This window comes from Panthera uncia, chromosome X, assembly GCF_023721935.1.
Source record: "Panthera uncia isolate 11264 chromosome X, Puncia_PCG_1.0, whole genome shotgun sequence".
NCBI lineage: Eukaryota > Metazoa > Chordata > Mammalia > Carnivora > Felidae > Panthera > Panthera uncia.
The window spans coordinates 4,374,575-4,392,007 of record NC_064817.1 but is presented as its reverse complement, the minus strand read 5'-3'; the positions used below and the strand labels follow the sequence as shown (position 1 = coordinate 4,392,007).

Here is a 17,433-nt window from a genome sequence, read left to right as displayed (position 1 = left end):
AGTGCTAACGTTTGAATAGCCTTTGTACATTATTAGCTAAAAATACCTTTATTAAGTGGCCCCAGGTCTGGCACATGTGTGTTTCCCTTTTGCTTTGCTCCCCAACAAGACTCCGACACTTACCACCTGAAATCCACGGCAACCATTTATTTTGTTATTTTTCACAAATCTGCGATTTGAGCTGGTCTCAGGGGGTGTAGCTTGTCTCTGTTCCACGGGGTGACAGCTGGCTTGCTGGAAGCCTAGCTGGAGGCTGTCATCTGAAATGTGACTCTCTCCTGTCTGGGGATGGTCATCTGGGACCTCAGCTGGGCTGCTGGCAGGCGTGTTACCTGTCTGTGTGGCCCCCTGGCTTCCCCGAAGCATGGTGGCTGGGTCCCAAGGTGACAATGCCACCAGCCCGAGGCAGGAGCTGAATTACGTTTGGGTATGGAGGCGTGGGAGATACAGGACATCACTTCTGCCGTAGTGACATCACAGACCCACACTGACTGCAGGAGAGGGAGCACTAACCCTACCTATTAAGGGAAGATCTGCGTCGATGTAGAACAAGGCCACTCTTTGCATCAGGATAAAGTGGCGTTACACATGTACGTCTACGTCCTCCTTTGTTTCTCCACAGTACTGTGCTTTGTGCCTGTGGGTGCTGGTCCCAGAGGCAGCAGAGGCTGAGACAATAACAGAATCTGGCATCCCTCGGAGCAGGGCATGTTTTAGAGCAGAGTAAGGGTAAAATGCAGTGCATTGCAGACTTTAATCGGAAGGGCAACAGAACCCAGTAAGTAATAAACGTGCCCCAAGTCTGTGTTCTAGAAGAATATACAAAACACTGGTTATTGTAAGCAGTTACTCCTGACCGCTCTGATCCTCAAATCTGTGCTCCCAGGCCAGAATTTTACCAGTTCCGGGAATGCCCTTTGCTCTTTTGCCGTTGACTCCCCAAGGGGAGGAGAACAGAAAAGAGAATGCCTTTTCTTGCGCCCCTTTTCATAAAAGACATCGTCTATTTATTTTTAGCAGACAGTTTTCTGTGGAGTTCATCATGCTCGCCCTTTGACGTTTCTCTCCTCCTTCTGTATTGCAAACAGCTTCAGGCAGCCTTTCAATGAACATCACTGAGCTACTCTGTGTCAGGAACTATATCAGGATTTGGAGATACTGAGATATTTGTCACAATCTCGGCCTCAGGTAGTTCCTGGTGCGGAAGTGGAGAAAGACAACTGACTCCAATCCTTATGGTTGTCTTGAAAGGAAGGTACAATTTTGTAAAACTCACAGGGAGTTGAAATACCTACATGAGCTCCTTCACAGGGTCTGAGCAGCTGCTATGAAATGTCAAAGGCTTCTTCAAAATTAACATAACCCCAGCCAATGGTGACATTTCCAGAAAGTTTCCAGAACATTCCCTCCTGAAGTGGGATCATTACAGTTATATGTGGATAGAAAAACAGCATTTGTACCATGCGTATAAGTGCTAATATAGAGTAATCAAATTCAACAACTGCACATTGACATACGTCCATATATAAATAAAAATGAATAACCTCAAAGAATTGTTAGAACGGATCAATATCTATTTCCATAATATTTTCTCCTTGGGCAAGACTATGTTACATCTGTAGGCAAGCATTTCCATGATGATTCAGGTGGATGGATATTTGGCTAAATGGGTGGTAGCATTTTTGTTGTTATGCTTTGATAAACCATCACCAAACTTCTAAATGAGCAACGATCTTACACGCTAATTGAATATTTTAACTTTTTTCCTCTGTAGAGCTGATGTGTCATTCTATTTTCCATTTTCTGCCTTGCTTTTCATGCATTTAAAGTGCTAGAGCAGCTGTTTATTTGGAAAGGTTCCATTATGGCCATAATAATCTCCAACTAATTGCACATCAAATATTTATTTCTTGCACATTAAATTAATGAAGCAGTTTCAACAAGAGAAAAATTGGATCAGGTTGGCAAACAGTGCCTATAAATTCACGAAAGATTCCCAGCTCTTTTTGGCAGGATTTCTTTAATACAGATTAACAATTTTTAAATGGAAAAATTTTCCATTATCTAGTTGTGACTTTTTAAATAGGCAAGCTTTCTTTATGAAAGTGCTTTTTTACAACTTTTCTTGATATATTACAGCTTTCAGAAGTGAAAAAAAAGTTTCCTTTTATTGATTCTCAAATAAATTATTTGGTATCTTCTTAGCCTTGAATGTAACATTTTCCCCCTAATTCTGCTTTCGATACTTTTGATATTATAAATATTTTCAGTGGGTGAATTTATTTATTTATCTATCTATTTATTTATTTTCAGCTTTATTGACTTAAAGCTGCCATATCGAAAATGGCACTTTTTAACTGTGTGCCATCTGATGTCACTGGACATATGCACACATCTATGGATACAACAGGGAAGTGGACATCTCCAACGCTTCCTGAAGTATCTGTGTATCCCTCTGTTGGTTTGTATGTGTGTGTGTGTGTTGGTTTTGTGTAAGAATATCTTGCCTGATAGTTACGGTCTTATCAAAATTTCAAGTTCCCTTATGTTGTTAACTCTAGGCACTATGTTGCACAGCCAGTCTCTGGAACTAAATCATCTTGCATACCTGAAATTTTATACTCATTGAACCACAAACTCTCCATTTCTCCCTCCACCCAGGTCCTGGCAACCACCATTTTATTCTCTGATTCTATGAGTCTGATCATTTAGGTGGAATCATGCTGTATTCTGCATGACTTAAGTAGGATCATGCAGTATTCTGTACTGGCTTCCTTCTTCTGTAACTGGCTTCTTTCTCCTGCACATTGTCCCAAAGAAAACCCACAAATGGCCACACAGGTATGGGAAAAGATACTCAACACCGCTAACTTTCATGGAAACACAGATTAAAACTACAATGAGATATCACCTCACACCTGTTAAGTTGAAAGTAACTAAAAAAAAACCCAAAAAACAAAAAAAACACAAAAGTTAACTGCTGGTGAGGATGAGGAGAGATTGGACCCTCAAAATGGCAGCAAAATGGCAGAGCACTATGGAAAACAGTTTGGGGGTTCCTCAAACAATTAAAAATAGAACCACCATAGTATCCAGCTATCCCACTTGTGGGTACATAACTAAAAGAATTGAAATCATGATCTTGAAGAGATATCTGCACCCATGTTCATTGTAGCGCTATTCACAGTGGCCAAGATATGGAAACAACCCAAGTGTCTATCAACAGATAAATGGATAAAGAAAATATATATACATATAAGAGAATATTATTCAGCCTCAAAAGGAAGGAAACAGACAGACCTGGATAACATTATGCTACGTCAATTGGTGAACTTAAATCTTTGCTGATTAAAAGTAGCAAATAGCTAACAATTTATTCTGAAAATCAATTTTTACTTTGAACTGACATCTTTTTTTTTTTCTTTCTGAGAGACAGCAGGAGAGGGGCAGAGAGAGGGAGAGAGAATCCCAAGCAGGCTCAATGCTGTCAGCTCTCAGCCCGATGTGGGGCTTCATCTCATGAATGACGCAATCATGACCTGAGCCAAAATCGAGAGTTAGATGCTCAACTGACTTAGCCACCCAAGTGCCCGTCTTATTTCTTGGGATACATTCTCTGCAAGATTTCTGATACTATTTCCTTTTTGACCCATCCCTGGTATATAGAAAAATGACAAATTATTCCAAGAAAGAGTTTCAGGAAAGAATTGCTCCAAACAGTTGGTCTGCAGTTACCAAGGATAATGCCGACTGATTTCTTATCAGAATAAATTATCTCACAATTTGACAATAGCACAATATTGCAGAGTTTCTAGCAGACATTATTGTGTCCAGTGCTCAGCAGAGAACACAGCTGCAAGTGAAGTGTCCTGGATAAAGGCTCTTCTAACCGGTTACTGACTGTTAAGTTGTATGAGTCATTAGTTGTCCCTTTTTGCATAACTTTTTGGTGGGGTTCTTGGCTTTGGTTACTTATGAATGAAATGTGGTTTGCATTGTTTGCAGTAAGATTCTTTTAAAGCTAGTTGGGAAGTTCTCACCAGCCTGTTTCGTTAAGTCCCCAACCAGACCACATACATATGTATAGACATGGCTCATGTGATTATGGAGGCTGACAAGTACCACGATCTGCCATCTGCAAGGTGGAGACACAGGAAAGCTTGTGTTTAGTTCCAGCCCAAGTCTGAAGACCAGAGAACTGAAGAGCTGGTGTTACTAAGTGCCAGTCCAAGGACAGAAGACAGATGGTCAACCCATGCAGTTGGGCAGAAGGAGTGAATTCTCCTTTCCTCCAGCTTTTTGTTCTGTTCCTGCCCTCAACAGATTGGGTGATGCCCACTCACATTGGGGAGGGCCATCTGCTATAATGAGTCAACCAATTCGAATGCTAATCTCATCCGGAAACACCCTACAGACACACCCAGAGATAATATATAACCAAGTATCTGATCATCCTGTGGCCTAATCAAGTTGACAGATAAAATTAACCATCACACATCCTTAGGACTTACATCATATGCTCTCTAGTGGAAACCCATGCCTTCCCCCTAGATTTTCATTAGCATCTCTGGCTTCTTCTAGATGCTAAAAAGCCAGCTTCCAGCTCCCTCCTCGCTCCCTAGTCATAATCCAGAAGGCCTCCAACATTGCCAGGTGTCTGCTGGGGGCACAGTCACCCTCCAAGTGAGCATCGCTAACCTAGCTCAACCCCATTCCATGGGAACATCCCCTTTTGAGTCTTTCACCATTTCCCACCAATGAGTTCCCTGAAGCCAATTAAGTGTTTTTCAAGCAACTTTTAATTATCAAAATGAACAACACCCCAACAAGTGAAGATTATTCCTCACTGAACTAAAGACAGATATAAATTTCTTTCTGTTCCCCTCACACAAAATCCTGGTCTTTGTGGAGTATATCAGATACTATTACTACTGTCTAGATGAGAGGTGCCCAATTGTGTATGCACCTGAGAATCATCCAATGACTTTTTAAAACTCCAAAGACCATGTGACACAAGCAGAAAATAAAATCAAAATCTCTGAGTGGCAGGCTGGCATCACTACATTTTGATGTTCCCACGGTATTTCCGATACAAAGACACATTTAGAAACCGCTGGTCTAGATTTTTTGTCAATTAGAGGAGTAATGTAATTAATTAGCCAGCATATTTTTTTTGTTGTCATCCTGAATCTAGTACTTACAAACAGCCATGTCATCGTGGGGACATGACATCACGTGTATTTTGTCTCTATGTGTTTGGGCTATGATATAGAACTCATATGCTCATCACAAGACTGAAAACAGATGACAATATGAATTCCAAGATATAGTGAGTAGCTTCTAGAAGGTACACAAACAAGAGCAATTACTACATAACTACTTTTTCCCATTTAATCCTTTTCTAACATTACATTGAGTTCACCCTTTCAATTACAACCACATTTTCAATAATTGTCTAGTAAGCTGAATAATTCAATTAGTGGCTCATTATCAGGAACAATTTTATATTCACTATCTTAACCTCTATCCTGGTACACGAGAACATATTTTCATGTACTTGTTTGTTTGTTTTTTTTTTTTTCCAGAAAAGCTACGTATATGGGACATACCATGAACCACAGCATGCTTGAGATTATTTTTTTACATTGCCTTCCCAGTCAAGGAGAATCTTAGGTTGAATTCCTGGCTCACAAATACTGACCCTTTGACGGTCTGTAGATGTCACGTGACCATTTAGTATCTGGTGTTCCAGAGCAGATGGAGATCAGGCCAGGGTTGCTTCCTTTCTGTCTCACCTGCCTTGTTTGTGGCGTATTTACAGATGTTTTGTATTTAAATCATAATGACACAGCTTGTCTTGGTTTGCTTCTGTTTTGATTAACTTTGCCAGAAACCTTAGTGAACCCATTCAGGCTGGAATCATGTTGTTCTCTCACTCTGGTGAGCTCTTCTTTCGTCACAAACCCTATCATTTCTGCTCCATGTGGTTTCAAACCACCTTCAAGAACACTAATTATAAGTTGGTTCTCTTCTTTGTCATTTATAATCTTAATCTGTTTCCGTGTAAGTCTATTTTCCCTATTTTTACACAGTCTGGGAAAGTGCCCACATATTTATATGCCAGAAAATCGATTTTTTAAAATGTCTGTTCCGTTCTTTCATAACTTCAATGCAAATTTAAACGTGGTCATTGAGTTTGGGGTTTCTGGGTGTTTTTCGTTTGTTCGGTCATCTGTACATCCATCTTGTCCTTATACGCTATGAATGCCTTTGTATTTTTGCAGTCCGGAAGAATAAAGTCAGTTCAAACATTCTAATTACAAAATAATCTCAGTTCCTTGGAATGATGGCTGTGAATCAGGAAGATCTAAAAACTTTTCCAAATGACTCTTCAGAAAGAAATTCTGTCTTAAATGTTTCCCCTTTTCAAAGTTAAGGTACAGGTAAGTCTAGAGATTTCTGTATCTCATATGTCTTTCTCTGAAAAGCAATTCCTTGCTGTGAACCATTTACACTTCTATAGATAACACACACAGAATTAGAAAAACATTTTGGAGGACTATATTTGTCTCAGCCTTGAAATAGGTTTGATTCTCAGACCAGATTAGCCCATGCTGTGAGAGACAGAAGGCAGAGGGTTGAGTTCGAGCAGGATCTTACCCACCCAAAGCCTGTGGAAGGCTCCATACCTCTCAGGACTTATATCCTCCTTCTGAAAGCTAAGTGTTCACTCAATAATTGCCCCTGGATTATCACACCCAATGCAACCCTTCATCCAAGCAGCTTGCAAGGCTCACACTAGGGAATGATAAGGTATAAGGCTTACCTGAAGAATGATGGTGGCTGATGGAGGCTAGTGGGCAGAAGAATAAGATTTTGCCCATCACTGCAAGAGATGGCAGTGTGATTACCTAAGTGGAGGTAAGGACCACCCAAGTCGTGTCCTAATGCTTTCACAGGGCGATGTGGAGGGAACAAGCATTCAGAGCCCTGGTTTGGAAAGACATACCCGACTGTGACCATCGAAGCAATATTCCTGATGAAATACAAATTAACCAGTCTGTATGTACCTCTGTATGTCCATCTGCAGATGGGGGGACATGAATGGCTAAGGAATGTGATTGTCCTACAGATGGAAAGAATTAACACAGGTTGAGCATTTGACACTGAGCCCAGCAGTCAGAAGGGACTATAAGTGTTAAATAAAACCATTTCAACTGCACAGATTCAGAAATTTCTCTAAAGAGATGCATATAACTTTATAAATCAAGCACACAGGAGAACCATACACTGTTCTGAGGTCTTGAGATAGGGGACACGAACAAAGAATGGAATTTTCTTGGAGAGGAAAGAAATAGCCAGATTTAGAGAGAAGCATCTAAAGGCTGGACAGTATTACTTCCAGAAAATACAGCCTCCTCCATAGTCACTATCTTTCACTCTGGGTTCAAACACTCTGAGAAAGGCTTGACTTTTGCTTTAATCACTGATGACAAAATAGGAGAGCGAAATCTTTTTTTTTTCTTTTTTTTTGGTGCAAGAAAGGTGATTTTTCTGTTGTTTATTTTTTTTAAATGTTTATTCCTTTTTGAGAGAGAGAGAGAGAGAAAGAGAGTAGGGGAGGGGCAGAGAGAGAAAGGGAGACACAGAACTCAAAGCAGGCTCCAGGCTCTGAGCTGTCAGCACAGAGCCCGATGTGGGGCTCACACCTATGGACTGTGAGCCATGACCCGAGCCAAAGTCGGATGCTTAACCAACTGAGCCACCCAGGCACCCCAAAGGTGATTTTTATTAAAACACAGCAACAGAACGGATGGGCAGAAAGAGCTGCCAAGGGAGTGAATTCTCTGTTGAGTAAAGAGAGTCCACATTCCACAGCCTTCAACAGACCTCACAGGGTGGTTTAAATTCGGAAACCATAAGGTTTCGCGAGAACAGTAAGGCAGAGCGCCTGTTTCCCACGTCCACTAGGAAAGACACTTTCCTCTTGCTCTAAGCAAATTAGCAGGCTGACGCTTATCACACTTAAGGTAGGGTGCTGGGGTGCAGACGGTAATAATGAAGCCATCATGATTTCACCTGCTCACCAGATGGGTAAGAACAAGATCACCTCATGAGGGTGGGTTAGAAACCTGTCGGTGAAAATTGGCCCTTTCCTTTCAAGTTACCCTGCGGAACTATACAGAGTCGGGCCTCATGTTTTCTGTTTTTTCTGTTTGTCTGTTTTTCATGTTTTTTTCTCCCTCCAGCGGTACAATTCCCTTGCGGGGGGATCATCCTTGGAAGGAAAGCTTTTGGGATGAAGAGAAACCATTGATGATATACCTGTGGAAAATTCATGAATTTGAGGATTTGGCCTTGGTTGGAGTGGGAGAGTTTTAGAATACTGTCAAGATAAAATTAATTTCCACTTGGTTTAAAAACAGTTATGTCTGCAAGCTCCTGTGTGCAGTCAGATATAGATCCCAAGGCCATTGCTGTATTTGCTGCTACCCAGTTCTGATTCTAGAACATCTTGGGGCTGGGTGGCTTTGACTTACATAGTACCAGTCAGGGAAGGCTTGGTCAAGATGGCCATGTCCCCATGGGGATCCGAAGAGAAAAGGCACTGCTTTTTTTTTAGAGCGGCTTTCATTAATTTTATTTATTTACTTTTAAATTTACATCCAAGTTAGTTAGCAGCTAGTGCAATAATGATTGCAGTAGAATCCAGGGATTCATCCCCTATGTACAACACCTAGTGCTCATCCCAACAAGCATCGTCCTTAATGCCCATCACCCATTGACCCCACCGCCCCACCCACAACCCCTCCAGCAACCATCAGTTTGTTCTCTGTATTTAAGAGTCTCTTATGTTCTGTCCCCCTCCCTGTTTGTATATTATTTTTGCTTCCCTTCCCTTATGTTCATCTGTTTTGCCTCTTAAACTCCTCATATGAGTGAAGTCATATGGTATTTGTCTTTCTCTAATTTCGCTTAGCATACGACCCTCCAGTTCCATCCACATCGTTGCAAATGTCAAGATTTCATTCTTTTTGGTTGCCGAGTAATACTCCATTGTGTGTGTGTGTGTGTGTGTGTGTGTGTGTGTGTGTGTATACAGATATATATGTGTGTGTGTGTGTGTGTGTGTGTATATATATATATATACCACATCTTCTTTATCCATTCACCCACTGATGGCCATTTGGGCTCTTTCCATACTTTGGCTATTGTCGATAGCACTGCTATAAACATTGGGGTGCATGTACCCCAAGAAAAGGCACTTCTGATTCTATCACCCTTCCCCAAGGCCTGACATTCTGCTTAGCTGTTTATGTATGTCCACTGGCAAATCCTCACGGCTACCCTGTAAGGTAGGCATTGACACATCACTTTTATAAAAGAAGAAACTGAGCCCCAGAGGTCGAGTCGATTGCCAAGGTTACAAGAGGGACCAAAAATAAAACCCGTTCTGTCTGATGTGGAAACTTAGACTCTTGTATTTAGACATCTAGCTGGCCACAGCAGGTGGGAAACGAAAAAAGAGGGAGGGCCGGAGCACGGAGTCCCATTCTGGCTTTTGCTCTGCTGGGTGTGTGATGTGCTGTCCTGGAGGTCTGCCTTTGGCTATGGTAACATATGCTGCTGGGCTAGAAGGGGTAGGAATAAACTTCTTAGCTCCTCTCAAGACCATGAGCTGGTGAATGTGCATCTTTTCTTTTTTCTCTTAGAAATGAGCATTGCCATGGATTGCAAAGCAGGATGGAGACGTTGCAGAATCATTCTTGAGGTGCTTACAAAGAAGCAACAGAATGGTTAAAGTTTTTGATCCCTTATAATGAATTCCATTGACTGTATATGGAGCAATAAAGGAAGTGACTGAAAGGCAATAACATTTATGCGAAGGACTAACAGATAATTGGATTAGTGACTCTACGTGTCAGTCTTCAAAGGTATACCACTCTTGGTTAAGCCGAAATTCATTGGCATTTCTTCAATTCCAAGTTCAAAATAAGTCTGGACTGACGGGCGCTCTTTGGGGATTGCAGGAGAATGGACATCCTAACTGCTGGGCTGATGGTTTTCAATATTAACTCCCACACCTGTGCCTTCGGTTATACGTGTGCCTTTCTCTCTTGCACATGGTGCAGCTTCCCTGGCACTGAATCAATCAAGCGTTCTCCCCCCAAAAGACATTTTGACAGAGTAATATTTTATGCTATTGCTTTGTCCAAGTGATAAAAAAAGAAACAACAACGGATAGGTTAATTTGCATCTCTGAAAGCAGCATTCATGCACAATAACATTATTTTGCTCATTCTCCCTCTTGAGTGTCACGAATGACATGTTTGTGTATTATCCGGCTAGACAAACAGCTGGAAAAAACCCTCAACATGCAAGATAGGTGTGGATTTCTCTAAGAAACACCCTCGTGTGTGTGTGCATGTGCGTGCATGTGTGTGTTTTAAAGAATTCCATCCTTGCGTTCTCTTGTGACTACACGTATTCAATTAATACATTCCTATGTTTGTAAAGAGGATGTGCTGGAAATAACGAAAGAGCAATCCCTGTTTCTGAGCCTCACGATTGGAGAACTGAACCTACTTCATCCTTTTTCCTTCTTTCTCAACAGCCTTTCTGTGGTCAAAGAGTATTGTTGATCAACTCAATGTGTGATGTATTTTCTATGAAAAAAATAGCAGAGCTTATTTAAAAATGTGGTATCTCAATAACAGACCACTTGGTTACATTTTCAAGAAAAGGTTGCAATACTCAGTTCACGAGCACCTGTTGAAGGAAAAATAAGAGACTAAGATGCATCTGGGAAAGAGCCCCTACAGAAAATGTGCAGTGACCTGAACAGCAGCCCCTTATCTGTGTGTGGACGTTCCGGGAACAGATACGTCGCATGCTGTGGCTGAGATACAGAACTGGTCCTGTCACTTGGAAGAGGAAACTGCTCCCAGACATAGCAGAATGGACTAGAAAACAAACAATCGCTTTCCTTCCCAGTAAGGGAAGATTTTATTATTGTAGGAAATCCCACTTTCATTCTGGTTGTGTAAGTAATTACTTTTGGAGGGGAAAACACTTTTGAACATTTGATGCCTTTTAACTTTTTCCTAGAACATTTTTGTTCTATTTTGTTATGTTTCCTAGAACATTTTGTTTAATTATTGAAAGTCTTCCTCAATAAAGGTAAAATAAATAGTTGTGCGGACAAATGTAGTAAAATATTAACGGAGAGGGTGAAGTTCCAAAAGGAGTGAAACAGAAACATTCAACACGAATATTTTTGTTTTAGGAAGGGATGGGCCATTTCACAGACTCGTGGCAGGACCTTCCATTATTTTTTATGTTTTATCTCTCAGTCTTACATGTTAGAAGCAAAGAACAGACCTCAAAGTGTGAGACTAAAATTTCATCTAAAATGGAGGTGCTATGGACTGAATTGGGGGACCCAAAAATTCAGATTAACCTCTTGACCCCCAGTGTGATCTGAGTTGGAGATGGGCCCATGGTATCTGAGTAAGTTTAGATGAGGTCATAAGGATGGGCCTTTGTGAAGAAGCAAGAGACACCAGAGATGTTTCTTTCCACCACAATGCAAAGTTTGCGTCCCCTCTCCCCCACCCTGCAAATTCAGCTGGGGCACGTGGCTGGCTCAGTTGGTAGAGCATGTGACTCTTGATCTCAGTGTTGGGAGTTACAGCCCCATGTTGGGCATGGAGACTACTTTCAAAAAATAAAAAATAAAACCTTAAAATCCTAACTCCCAATGTGATGGTATGTGAGGTGGTCCTCTGGAAAGTGATTAGGTCATGGGGGGTCCACGCCTATGAAACAGACACCAGGGAACACCCTCTTTCCTCCCGCCATGTGAGGGCACAGCAAGAAAATGGCCATCTATAAACCAGGAAGTGGTCGTCACCAGATGCCGAATTTGCCAGCACCTTGATCTCACACTTCCCGGATTCTAGAACCATGAAGACGATATTCCTACCAGTTTATAAGTCATCCAGTCAATAGTGCCTTGCCATAGCAACACGGATAGACTCAGATCCCATAGGGCTGGCATCCTGATCTCAGACTTCAGTCTCCAGAACTGTGAGAAAATACATTTCTATTCTTGAAGTCTGCGGAATTTGGTTATGGCAGCCTGAGCCCACCAAGACAGGAAGCCGCAAGAGACATGATCCCTCTACCTAACAGGCCAGGTAAGTACATCAGAGGGAGCCAAATGAGGTTGGCCTTGCAGATCTGCTATGAACACGTGCATGTAGCACGTTGTGCACATGACAACATGTAAATCTCACGGAAATATTTTGGATACTGGCTATTTGGTTGAATATATAACCAGAATCACATTTCTCATGTGGAATCATTCCTTGACCTCTTAACCTGGATACTGCCATAGTCTGATATCTTCAAACTGAGGATAACATATAAGTAAGGATACCATTTCCTAAGATGTGTTATCACCTTTGAGGCTTCTAGGACAAGACAGGCTATAGATAAATCAATGATTTAGACAGAAAATAGATGAATAGGTAGCCAGAAATATAGCACTGTTCATTATTAGCAAGTGATTCAATCCTACTAGAAAAATGAAAAGCTTTTGAAGGGCAAAGCTAAGTCTCTCCATTAATTACATACCAAATTAAGAACTCTATGAAGAAAATAAAGCCACTGAAAATCTACAAGTATAAACCACAGCTACTTTTACATCACCAACGAGACTCATCTTTTCTATATGAGACAATATCACCTATTTAAAGCGGAAGCTATTTTTATGTTTGCTTCATCTCTGCAGGTACTATATTTAAGGCAGACGTGTGATAGAGGACATAACGCCTACTCCTGACGATTAATTTAGGGGATTCGCTTGAAAAACAGCCTCACCTACCTCTAAATTAAGAAATATTTACTCTCACTCTGCAGATGTCGAAGGAGAAAAGAAATGATGGGGCTCTTGCTTTCATGAGAAATGTCTCTTTATAGTGTTATAAATTGTGCCTTGCAAATTAAACTTCTACAAGCAAAGTTTCGCTATACTCTGGGAAAACAGACATTGTTAACACAATGCTTTTCTTTCCCAATTTTAGGGCTTCTGCATAAACTTTGCAAAAGTTAAAAATAGCTCAAGATGACTCAGTTAGCAACAACCCAAAAATAGAAAACAGGGTAAGTCAATCATCTGATTAGGAAAAATCTAACTATTAAAGTTGCTGCAAAGAACAAAAATCCATGTTTTTGCAGAAGCAAGCTATCTTTGTGTATTTATATCACCAAGTTGTTCAAAATATCATTTTTTAGAGGAGCATAAGTTTTAGGTAGATTTTTTTTTGATATTTCACTGGATGGATGAAAATGATTTCACAAACGTAACAGTTTCATTAAACTGCAAACATTTAATTAAAAATTGTTTAGAGGAGCCTGGGTAGGCTCAGTCGGTTAAGCATCCGACTTCAGCTCAGGTCATGATTTCACGGATTGGGAGTTCGAGCCCCACATCGCACTCTGCGCAATGATAGTGTGGAGCCTGCTTGGGATTCTTTCTCTCTCCCTCTCTCTGCCCCTTCTCTCTCTCTCAAGATAAGTAAGTAAATAAAACATTTAAAAAAGCTGTGCATTAAAAAGTGTCAGCACACACACAAATGCACAACATCAACAGATTTTAATTCAGGTCTATAAACTTAGGGATGCAAACATTAAAAAAAAAATCCAGTTTTCTACTACAGTGTGGGGCAGCATGGAGGTATGGTGGGGGTGAATGCAAGGGGTTTTAAGATAGAAATCTGTGTCTAAAAAAGGGAGCTGTTGTTTCCTATCACAATTGTCAGAAAATGGTAAGAGAATGTGCAATTTCACCTCTGCCCTCTGGCAGCTTCTATAAATCAGGACAGGCAAACAACTAAGTCTCTCAGGATAAAATGCACAACAGAAGTAACACAAACAAACAAAAAAGAAACAAAGAAAAAGCTATATGGTTAGTGCTAAATCAGGAGTGACTCACTCCAACAAGGGTGGGGCGTGAAGGTGGTAGGGAGAGTGGCCTTGGAACCAAGCCTTGAAAAAGATTTTCAGATGGTAAGAAAATGCTTTGAAAGAACACTCAAAATTAAGTCAATTTTTATGCTATATGCATTTATTCTAATTTACATTTAAGCTACCCTCTTTTACACAAATCATTTCAGTGATCTTAATTTCTTAAAATTTAGCCTGATGGCAGCTTTAGAATGGGAGAGGGAGGGAATTGGGGAAAGGGGACTCAGGGGTTGGGGGGAGAATATGCACCTGAGGGAGAAAGCCCAGGAGAGGCAACTCAGATCCAGAACAGAGAACAACACTAGACCCAGAGGGACGAGCCAGGAACAGGACTGGGGAAAAAGCAAAGGGGGCAGGGGAATGGGGACAAGCCAAACACAAGGACAGCTAGTTCCTTATTGTGTTTGGCACACGGCATGTCCTCCTTTCCTGTAAGCTGTCTGTTCCTAAACCCCGCCACTGCTCTTCTCCAGTGGGGGGCATTTAGTGGGATCAGCAGCACAGAGAGACTGGGGAGATCAGGAAGCCTCTGAGGTTACGGGACTCACTAGTACCCACTACAGCACGTCCGGGGCTGGACGAGGGGGACCTAAGGACGCGCATCCTGCCAACTACGATTCGGTAGAAGTGGAACCCCGACTCAAAACATCCTTTTGAAAAATCAGTATCAAAACCCCAAGCACACAATGCATTTTCCCATATAGGATATACTAAATAATAGATACCAAAGAGAGCTGTGGCCACCATGCACAGACGTGATTGTTCCCAAAGCCTTTCTTTAACCAGATAGTTTCAACTGAGTATTATTTTTTTTTTAATTTTTTTAACGTTTTTTATTTATTTTTGAGAGAGGGAGAGACAGAGCATGAACAGGGGAGGGTCAGAGAGAGGGAGACACAGAATCTGAAACAGGCTCCAGGCTCTGAGCTGTCAGCACAGAGCCCGACGCGGGGCTCGAACTCACGGACCGCGAGATCATGACCTGAGCCAAAGTCGGCCGCTCAACCGACTGAGCCACCCAGGCGCCCCTCAACTGAGTATTATTAAAAGAATAAAAAGAGAAACAAAAAACTTTTCGTCTCCATTGCTTAAAATTCCCCGATACGCTTGGGCACTGTATATAGATGGGAAAGAACATGCTTTCAGGATGAAAATTAAAAATTAATGACTTTTAGATTTGAAGCATAAAAGCCAAAAGGAAAAAAAAATTGATTTTGCATTTTCTCCCTCCCTCAAATGGATTTATAGTCCAAACCTTTTTCTCTGAAAGCAGACGGGATTTTGAAACAAATCTAACCGTTTACTGTTTGAAATATATTTGAGCATGTGATTTTTACTGGATGAGGGTTAGGAAAGAAGTCACTGGAAACAAAATGGATGTTCACAATTGGCATGTGCTCAGGCAGCAAAGGAGGATGGAAAATCACACTGGTTAATTATTTAAGACTGGAAAAGAAATATCCATTTCCCGTAGACAGAGGGCATCACATACCAGCTACAAAGCCCAGGGAATAAATAGGTTGCAGGGAAACTTATTGACGACTTGTTTTGGGCTTACAAACTAAGGAGAAGCTGACTGCATTTTAACTAATGGAACAGGGCACATGCAGAAAGAAAGTCTAGTGACTAGGACTGCTAGCATGAGACTAATGGTTGATGAGTGTGTTTTATGTCAAAAGTGTTAATTCAGCATTTAAAAATCAGGACTCTGTGTTTACCTGGAAGGGTGATGGATGCCGACACGTGACAGGCACCACAGGTCACACAAAAATAGAACCCATCGTCCTGCTCAACAACGCTGCACACTTGGGGGTAAACATTCCTTGTTGCCCTTACCTCACGTCATGTCCCCAACTCACGAAGACTGGAGACCCAAAGTATAAAATGCTGGAGGAAAGTGTATTCCCCTAGCTTTTTTTTCCCCCCAGTTTCTCTCATACTGGAATTAAAATTAAAAACTTAAGTAAAATAAAAATTTCATCAGGCGCCTGGGTGGCCCAATCGATTGAGAATCTGACTGCAAACTCAGTCGGTTGAACTTTGTTGCAAACTTAAAACTGCTCTTAAAAGGCCTTATTTTTTAAGGGCAGTATTAAGTTTGCAACAAAACTGAGGGGGGCGGTACAGAGATTTCTCATAACCCCCCTAATCCTTTACAGGCACATTCCATCCCCACTAGAGTGGTACATCTGTTACCACTGATGAAACATCACCGATGCATCATTATCACCCCAAATCCGCAGATTATTTTAGCATTTGCACAACATTCTTTGCGTCTGGACAAATTTATAAAGACATATATGCCTCATTATAATACCATATAGAGTACTTACGATGCCCCCCCTCCAAACTCTCTGTGCTCTATTTGTGCCGTGACAACGACTGATATTTTTGTTGTCTCCATTGTTTTGCCTTTTCCAGAATGTCACAGAGTTGGGATCATACAGCAATCCTTTCAGAGTAGCTTTTTGTAGTTAGTAATATGAATTTAAGGTCCCAGCATGAATACTGATTCTTAAGAGTAATGGATCATTAAGAGGAGGGTGTGATGAGAATAATTTAGGGTGGCATGAACTGGTAGAGGTTTTAAAATTAAACGTTATTTATTTATGCAGATGAGATGGCAATTTTTAAGGAGGAAAATGAGTTGGTCACAACATGAATACTTTATTGATGTTAACGTTTTTGCTTTAAATAGTGCCCTGGAAAATGTGCACCGTAATATAAGTCCTCAGAAGTTTACATAGGGATCTCATACTCTTCAGATGTTATACTGGAGAGTTCCTTGTGCACCAGAAAGGATAGCATAGGTAGAGGAAAATCAGGTGTTAATGCAGGTTCCACACTTGATATAAAGCCACTTCTGCAAACACCAGATTAAGCTGCACTCACTAATTAAGACATTCCCCTCCTAAGATAACATCTCATTATTGCTGATCTAATTGAGAGTTCATGAGATTTAGACATTGCCTAGCAAAATGTTATCTTTGCAAAGCAAAGTTCTCTTTCATATATTGTACAGATTTTTAAAATGGGAAACCTTTAAATTGTAATATAATTTAGACCACTCTTTCCACTAATGTGAGGGAGTGAGGTTTACAAATTTTCTATTTTGATGTACAATTTGCACTTCTGACATTTTCACAATAGAATCTATATTTTATTCACTGCATTTTACTCTTGCAATAATTGTAATACAATCATTCGTACATATGATTGTAAAGGGTAAAACTACTCAGTATTCCTAATTCTTAAGGGTAGAAATGTTTCTTTTTTTTTTTCTTAAAATGGAAAAGGTCTAATTTTAAGGGCTCATGAATCTATATAAAATCAGAACCATTACCTGGCCTGTCCGTTGCTATGGCTACATTCTCACGTGATCTGTAGATCTGACATAATTCA

General features: G+C 40.8%; 1 pseudogene; it reads left to right on the top strand.

The window, feature by feature from the left end:
• Window positions 1–364: 364 nt before the first annotated feature.
• Window positions 365–17,433, top strand: part of LOC125932330 (trifunctional enzyme subunit beta, mitochondrial-like) — an 84,778-nt pseudogene continuing 67,709 nt past the window's right edge.